Source organism: Dermacentor silvarum, chromosome 6 (assembly GCF_013339745.2).
Source record: "Dermacentor silvarum isolate Dsil-2018 chromosome 6, BIME_Dsil_1.4, whole genome shotgun sequence".
NCBI classification, from domain to species: Eukaryota; Metazoa; Arthropoda; class Arachnida; order Ixodida; family Ixodidae; genus Dermacentor; species Dermacentor silvarum.
The window spans coordinates 128,850,096-128,859,172 of record NC_051159.1 but is presented as its reverse complement, the minus strand read 5'-3'; positions in this window follow the sequence as shown (position 1 = coordinate 128,859,172).

Below are 9,077 nucleotides of genomic sequence, written 5' to 3'. Positions count from 1 at the left end.
TTTTGTAATGGTTATCAAAAAAAAAGTTTAAAAAAATGAGCTTGGAGTTTGCTTCTTTGTAATGTCACAATAAAATGGATATATCACAATTCTGCAATGTGCAGGATGCAGCTTACACGATTGTGGTATCACTTTCTAATGCGGAGTTGGGACTTGTAGACTCGTTTTTTTATCGGGGAGTTTTAGATTTTGCATATGCAATGTTAGGGGACGCACGGCCCTGTTTACAGAAGAACCCCAAAGAAGTAGAAAAGAATGCCAGCTGGGCGTAGAGCTTTGCATATGAAAAGGTCCCTTTGGGTGCCCAAGCCTGTTTGAATGCACAAAATCTAAAGCTCCCTATTATATTTATAATTCGAGCAAATTCTTTTTTTTTTTTTAGGTTGAAGGCCAAAGTGCATTTTCTCCGAACAGCCACTATAATTTTCAGCAAATTTTATTTCAAATGATTCAGTTGGTAACTTACGAGAGAGTTTCGGCATTTATTGTATACGTGAATAGAAAATTCCAATCTGGCCCCAAACTAAAGCTTCCTTCCTCATAAGCCTAAGTCTCTAGTACAGTTCAGAGCTCTTGCGTAGCCTCAAATATGCCCAAAGCACATCCGTTAAGTTAAACTTCTGAAATGGTGAATGGATTCTACAATTCGTCTTGAAAGGAATTTACTGTGGAGCTCAGGACAGCATGACTTCGCATGGATGTTTAAACTTCTTATGACCCTTCATTATTGGCTAATGAGAAGGGATACAATGTGTTTCTAGCGGCTGGTCATGAGTGACTTGGAACACGTTTTGTTTTCCAGTGCTGATGGCTTTTTACGTAAGCACTGCTTAAGCACTTCTTCGTAAGCACTGCTAAAACTCCTTCATCCTCTAATTTCGTAGAGAGGCAATATTGTGCCAGATCCAAAAATTAGATTCTGTCGACCCCCCCCCCCCCCACCTTTCTTGAGGCTGCCCTGAATCCAGATCCACCCTTGAAAACAATTTGCAATGAGTTTAGTTTAATACCACGTTTGCGGGCATTACCTACTGGTTTCATCCACAATAAATCCAAAGCGCATGACGCCACTGAAACCTTTTTTATTCCGGTTGTATTGAGGCGAGTCACCGCAATCAACACACACTTCAGATTTATGGTGGACAAAGCTGGTGGTGGAGGGCCAAGTAATGCCTGCAAACATGGTATTAAACTAAACTTGCTGCAAAATGCTACCTTTGGGCAAAATTTGAGTAGGAAACGTAAGCAGTTTAGTAAGAAGAGTCATTTATATCTAGTGCCACTATTTATGCAACAGTGGGTAGACAGAAACATTCTTTTGTTGCACGACTTTTTCTATAGAAAGAGTACATGTACAAAAGTACTTTTTGCAGTGATTATGCTGCTGCCAGGTCATTTCCGCCAGCGGATTTGTGGTATGTGGTCAGTCAGTAGAAGTTCTGCATGCTTTGGTAAAACACGGGAAGCCTCTGCATGGAGCTAGGCTGAGGCTGCCTGTGTTTGCCCATTACGGATCACTTTAACCGTAGAATGCCCTACAATAATTACTACAGGGAACTCTGGTGCTGTGTTTGTTCAGCCGCCATGGGAATGATGGTTATACATGGATTTGTCTGATCTTCTTGCTTGTAGCTTCAGACATTCTTGTGGCTTTGTTTATTATGCTTTATATGCCTTCATTGTCGTAAATTTCAAAGCAATCTATACTTTTCGAAATGCAGAAGACTCTGCAACACGCATAATCACTACTAATTGCGATGGTTCAGACTGTTGACGTGGCCAAATTTAAAATGTGCCAAGCGTCTCATCACACTGGTTTTCCCGCAAGAAATTTATAAGAGTGTTCAATAAGAACCATCTTGAAATAGCGCGCAACGGGACGGCGCAATAGAAAGGAAGACGAACACAGTCGTCTGTGTTCGGCTTCCTTTTTGTTGTGTCATCCAGTTGCGCGCTATTTCAAGATGGTTCTTACATCAAAATGTTAACTATCCCAACATTCAACTCTTTTAAAGTGTTCAGTGCTGCTTACTGGTTTCATCCACAATAAATCCCAAAGCGCATGACGCCACTGAAACCTTTTTTATTCCGGTTGTATTGAGGCGAGTCACCGCAATCAACACACACTTCAGATTTATGGTGGACAAAGCTGGTGGTGGAGGGCCAAGTAATGCCTGCAAACATGGTATTAAACTAAACTTGCTGCACGCTCCTAGCTTGAAGGCGAGAGTGCCTCTGAGCACTTTAAAATGAAACGGACGAATGTGTTCCGAGCGCTCGATTCCGACCAGCGACAAATGTGTTCCGAGCGCTTGATTCCGACCAGCCAAACGTAAACCGCATGACCAAAGCGCTCAAAAGCAACCAGCTGAATGTGCCATAAATCTCCCACGTTCCAGTGGACCCTTTGTCTTGTTCAGTAAAATGCAGTTTGACCACCAGCACAGCTACTTGAATTGCATCTTCCAGTATTTCAGTGCAGGTGTACTACTAGTATGTCTACACTATGCGAAAACTAAACTAAGCTAGAACTGTCTTGACAAGCCACTTTTATGAAGAACGTATTTGGCAGGTCAGAAGATGACTTCCATTTGATATCAAAAGTGAACTCGAGCACTCTGTGTGTAACCACCATGCTTTATTGCCTGTGCACAGTGATGCTGGTAAAACCGCAATATATCGGCCATAATTTTTTGTAGATATTGTTTGTTTGCTTCCTATTCCCATCCTTAATGAAAACAACCACATATCTTTAGGCCATGCTTAGCTGCAGAGAAAAGGATGATTTCCATGTGAAAGTGCAAAAAAGAAAGGTGCTCAAGGACCATGAAAAACCCACCCTTCACATTGTTCTGAGCGTGTTGCGTATTTTTCTTAAGCCTGTATAACCAGCTCATCTTTTACATTCCGCAGGGTTGATGTTGCTATTGCATACTTTAGCCTCGTGTGTACTCTTCTTGCCCAAGATATTTTATATGCGCGACTTCTTTTTTATTACATGTTGCGCGAGTATTTATTTGGATATCTTTGGCACTGTTGTCAAGTCTCTTCTTTTTCATAGGGTGCGCCACTGCAACTTGTAAAAGTTCTTTTGTTCAGCAATGCATGTAAATTAGCACGAAAGGGACCTTATAAGAGCAGTGCGATAAGAAAAAAAAATTAACTAGAAACTCTTGTGCTAATATTATCAGCTCCTGCCTTTCTACATGTTGTCATGAAAACAAAGTACTTCAACTTTAGCAGGTGTCATTGTATAAAGTAGTTCTTATTTATTTCACTTACCAGTGCTATTCATTTTGTCCTGTTTTGCTTGATTGTGTTTAAAGGTTTGTGTAGTGAGCGCATGACAGTTGCAGTGTCGCAGTCGTTCTTGGTTGCAGTGTCTTCACTCTTGTATGTGATGTAACTTTCACTCGCACGAACTTCATATTATAGGGAAGAATCTGCTGGCGTTAATGGTAACGCCGTAGCTGCCAGCTAAACAGAGTGTTGTTTCATGCCTAATCACTTTTCTTCTGCTTAAATGGAATCTGTGCTTCTTTTGTTTGTTTTTTACTGCCGTGAATAATTTTACTGTTGAGTGTACCACTGTAGATAACTCGTCCTCGGACAAGAGATTCCCAGAGTGTTGTTCTTCCACACATTATTCTCCAGGTTGAATAAAGAGCAGCGTGGCCTGAGTGAATTTCTCTTGCCACTGCAGAAAGCGTTTTTTCATACATGGGTATGTTGACAATTTGCTTTGCAAGGAATAAAGTGCATAAATGAGTGTGTTGGTGTCTTTGAAAGCTTAATGCGTACTAAATTGCAAAAGGCGTATATTTACTCAATTTTTTTTATTACACAGAAGCAGCATTGGGTAGAAAAACGGATGTAATACTTGCAAAAAAATGCACTCAATATTTGGTGAACTTGTGCCCAGGAAACTGAGAAACAGCTTGGTGACTGTGATAGCGGCTTTGGATCAAATGACAGTAAATATCAGGCCCTCTTATCAGACATTGTCAAGATCTTTCGGTCAACTGGCAGACCAAGAAAATTGGCAAGAGTGTGGTGCTAGCATTGCCTTTGTCTGATAATGATGGGCTCAAAGCTTGAACAATTGTGACATAACAATCTTGTTCTGCAAAGGCATCTTGTACAAGAGCTGAAACTAAGCATTTGTAACAAAGGAAGCAAACGCAGGACAGACTGTGGGCAAAGTTCAAAATTACAAGAAGGGTAACATGGAAATTCAGTAGAGTATTGACATGTAGTTCTGGGGCCTCTTAGAATTTGTGTAATACAAAATTTGTACGTTCCACAACATACAACAGCCATAGCACTAATGTGAAGGTCAGACAATCTGGTTTGTTTTACGATAATTCCTTTCACTTAGCCCCTTACTGCATGAATTTGTATTTCCTTGTGAAAAAAAAATTGTCTGTTTAGATCAAATATGCCTAAACAAACATGACTTTTCTAAGAAAAATGCTTGATTGTAATTTTATGAGCCACAGTTGTTAAATATCATATATGATGCACCATGCAGTTACAGGTATATTTTGTGACCATACAAAAAGACTTTTGAATTGCAGAAAACTTTTTTAAAAAATATTACAACCATTGAAAAAACACATTGCTTTAAGAAGTGGAGAGCACTTCTCACAGCTCCATGTCTTGAGAAAGTTTCATTAAATTTGATGACGTCATCCTTAATTGATAGCTTCAACATCTAGGCCGGATCACATATAGACCTTGGTTTTATGTTAATTTTTGCTTTGCATTGTTTGTAGGAGTTTGACACAAACTGAAAGAAAACCTTCTATTTCTTCCAAAAGTTATTGCTGTTGTTATTAGCTCTTGGAATATGGCAGGACCCACACTGTCTTCATTGTAAAGACTGCTGGCATTAAAAATTTTTTATGTATTCTTTGTGAATAATAATGCTAAGAGTTCTGGGACCTCTTAGAATTTGTGTAATACAAAATTTGTATGGTCCACAACATACAACAGCCATAGCACTAATGTGAAGGCCATATAAACATTATATTTTGCCACCAAACTTCTTCTTTTGTGAGGAAACAAATTATTATCTTTTCCACAAAACAACGCATTACTGCATTAGGTATCATATCATCAGCCTATATTTACGTCCACTGCAGGACGTAAATCTCCAATTACCCCTGTCTTGCGTTAGCTGATTCCAACTTGCGCCCGCAAATTTCCCAATTTCATCACCCCACCTAATTTTTTACTGTCCTCGACAGCACGTCTCTTCCCTTTGTACCCATTCTGTAACTTTAATGGTCCACTGGTTATCTACCCTACGCATGTTTTTCTCGTAATGTCAGCTAGAAGATTGGCTATCCTCGTTTGCTTTCTGATTCACACCACCCTCTTCCCGCCTCTTAACATTATGCCTAACATTTTTTTGTTCCATCGCTCTTTGCACGGTCTGTAACTTGTGCTCGAGCTTCTTTGTTAACCTCCAAGTTTCTGCCCCATATGTTAGCACCGGTGGAATGTAATAACTGTATACTTTTCTTTTACGACAGTGGTAAGCTCCCAGTAAGGATTTGCTAATGCCTGCCATATGCACGCCAACACATTTTTATTCTTCTGTAAATTTTATGCTCATGATCAGGGTCTCCTGCAAGTAATTGACCTAGATAAACATACTCCTTTACAGACTCTAGAGGCCGACTGGCGATTCGTAATTCTTGTTCCCTTGCCAGGCTATTGAACATTATGTTTGTCTTCTGCATATTAATCTTCAACCCTACTCCTACACTTTCTCAGTTGCTGTGTCATATATGATAATTTCTCAATCAGAACATCACCGTAAGGAAAATTGACAAAAAATATTTCCAATGTTAAAGTCGCTATGTATTTCATTGTGAGAGAGGACATAGATTCCGGGTAAATATGTACAATTTTCTTTTCAATTCTGTTATACTAGAGGAAGCCATTCTAGGCATATCACATATGATAGATACATCCTGTGGCTAAGGGTTAAATTGTTGATTACTTTCTAGATAGTTCTTCTTCCATTGTTGCCAAGGAAACCCTTCTGGAATATGCCAAACTTGCTTGTTTTTTTACCTCAATTGCCAACATACACCCCAGTGAGCACTTTTCAAGTGTGCAGGACTCCACCAGAATCATGAATTTCGAAATAGCCACAAACATCAAATAGTCATACCGGATTGATCGAAACATCCAGCTAGAAATGAGATATGGACCTCCATTGCATGCACATGCGGAACATATATCGATGGATACGTCTTTGAGACGTCAAGGGTACAAAACCTTTTTAGATTTCCACTGAACCTAGTTTATACTTCATACGTACAGTGGACAAAGCTCTAGATGTTCATAAAACGCCTATAAAAATTGTACTTCAAACGTACATTGCACAAATAGTCCATGTCCATGGGATGTTCATAAAATTTGTGCTTTAGATGTGCATAGTATGCGGTGCATAGAATTTAAATATATATAATCTGCCACCAATTAAAGCCGTCTCTTCGATCATACTTTTCACCGTGGCCTTACTCGCCGAATGGGAGAGAGAGATGAACTTTAGCGTGTCTACAGCTCATTGTCCGAGCTGCCATCACTGATTAACACATGTGGTATTGCATTAAGATAGGCAAATTTGCATAACATGCTGGATGACATATGTCATGGCGATTCAAATTTGTATCATCCACCATGGCCTGAGCTAGAGAGCATTCGAGTAAACCCAATGATTGTATCGAGATTCGACTAAATTGTCATCACCAACTCCATGGCAGCTTGATACAGTTTTCCTGACTGCTTAATGATGTTGATCTTTAGTAATGTGGACTGAGGACAGCATCCCACAGAGGTATAGTGCCCAAATGAATAAACGTGGTAATCGGCCTGTATGGCGGCTGGCGCTTTCTTGTGCCACGGCCCACCAAGATGCCCTCGCTTTCAACAACACAACGCATCAGCTCGGTGTCCCCAGCGCCCACCGGTGGCGCAAGAAGCACCGGCCGCTGCGGGCCAATTATCGCGTTTGAGTCGCAGCTTCGCTAAGCATTGTACATGACGACAGCGTAACTCTCGCGTTTGCCCGAACCAAAAGTCCCCAGAGAGAAATCTGGGAAACCACGCCACACAAATTTCATCCAAGCGGGATGATAGCGGCCGATACAGAGTTCGTAATGGTGAACATAATTTTTCAGTCGTGAGTGGTCACTGGGGAGCACGCAAAGCAAGGTTTTCCGCTTTGTAGTGCGTCTTCGGCGCTCGGCGCTGCTCTGCCAGTGCCAGCGGCGACGAAAGGAGTACGTGCCACATGGGCACGCTCTGTCGTTCTGCGTATGCGCCGCCTAGGCATGAACAAGAACATAATATAACTTGCAAATTAATATTTTGCAATAAAACGAATTCGCTGTGACAACCTGTCATTATATGTCCGTTGGTCTGCTACCAGTAGGCCCCCTCCCCCTCTACCCCGACACCTGGTTGTTCCAAGAGGCATCGAAACCGTTTTGTTGATTGTGAAGAGGCAGTGGTGTACGATCTGCCATTGCCCTGCAGTAGGATATACACAGGACAAGCGGTACGTTGTCTTAATGACCGCCTAAGAGACGCAGATTAAATGTAAGTATAATTACCGTGACCGTCATCTGTCTGTTCACTGTCAGAAGTGCGACTTCGCTCCTTTGTATGATGATTGCGTGATTCTTGCCAGGCACAGTTATAAGAATGTGCGTGAAAATATAGAGGCCAAGAATATCGGGCGGAGGGGTGAAATATGTGTAGCACCACGTCTCCCTTCTCGAGAATGAGACGGCCTCTTTGGAACAGAGCAGTATGACGTGTTGGCCAGGAGTGAGGTGGTTGTGCGTGGTACAGTCGATTTCCGTCAATTGGACCCTGACGGGATCGATGAAATTGATCGAATTATCTGACGTGTCGAATTAAACAAGATGCAGATAAAACGCCATAACACCACATTTGGCAGTACTTGCCCGATTCTAACACGCCTCCGAATCAAACGCGCCCAATTTTTATATGTCAAAAGTAGAAAACTAACGTAGCAATGACATTAAAGCTCCTAAACAAAGTAGAAATCTAACGTACACCTGATTTCTTTTAGCAAGTAAAATTGTTGCGCAATGGCGGCTGCTTTTCTAAAGTCAGCTTCGCTACACATTTTTTTTTTTTTTTTAACGTCAGCTCTGTCACAATACATTTATGTGGCGTGGTAAAGCTTACTAATGTTGTAAAGACTGTTTTGGTTTCATGTCCGATTGCACCGCGCAGGCAATACTCGGCCCAATTCTTCATCACAAAGAAAAAGAATAAGGCGTGCGTTAGAATCGGGTAAATGTCATAAACATTGTGAGCTATAGTTATTGCTTAAATATATTCCTAGGTGTTTTTGGCGAGAGATGATGTGTGTTCAACGCATCCACTTTTCTCTAAGCTCCACCAAGACAGGCGTTGCCACCAAAGGGGTCGCTATCACGTTCACCATAAAAGTCAGGCGCGTGCGTGCTGACAGATGAAGTTTAAATTCTCCGACGAAGGAAAAGTTTAGGATTGGAATAACGAAAGTTTGATCCCATAGAAAGGCATTGACGCCGGCCGGGACCTTCCGCCTTGATCGAATTAACGGGAAAATCGAATTAAACGGAGTTGAATTAACGGAAGTCTACCGTATATACAAGTATGAATTATCAGGGAACAAACTGTTTAAGTTAGCGTATAGTGATGTCTACGTCTCCCTTCTGTTCTTGTCCGCTGGCGCGAAAATGTTATCCAAGTTAGAATACCAACACGGGGCCCAACATACAGCAGTGCCAAACAAAGCTATTCACTTTAAAAGAATCCTCCTCTCACTCTTCCATAGGTATGCTTGCCCTCTACTCAAATAAACAAGTGCCAACCAACGCGTGATGGTTGGTTGGTTGGTTGGTTGGTTGGTTGGTTGGTTTCCTCTATGAGTGGCTCATACGCATAAAGGGAGATTGGCCAAGAATCGGGTGAGTTAGGGTAATAATTAGTCGAATCTGAAAAGAAACATTAACGAGGAATTTTTAATAGGAAAAAAAGAT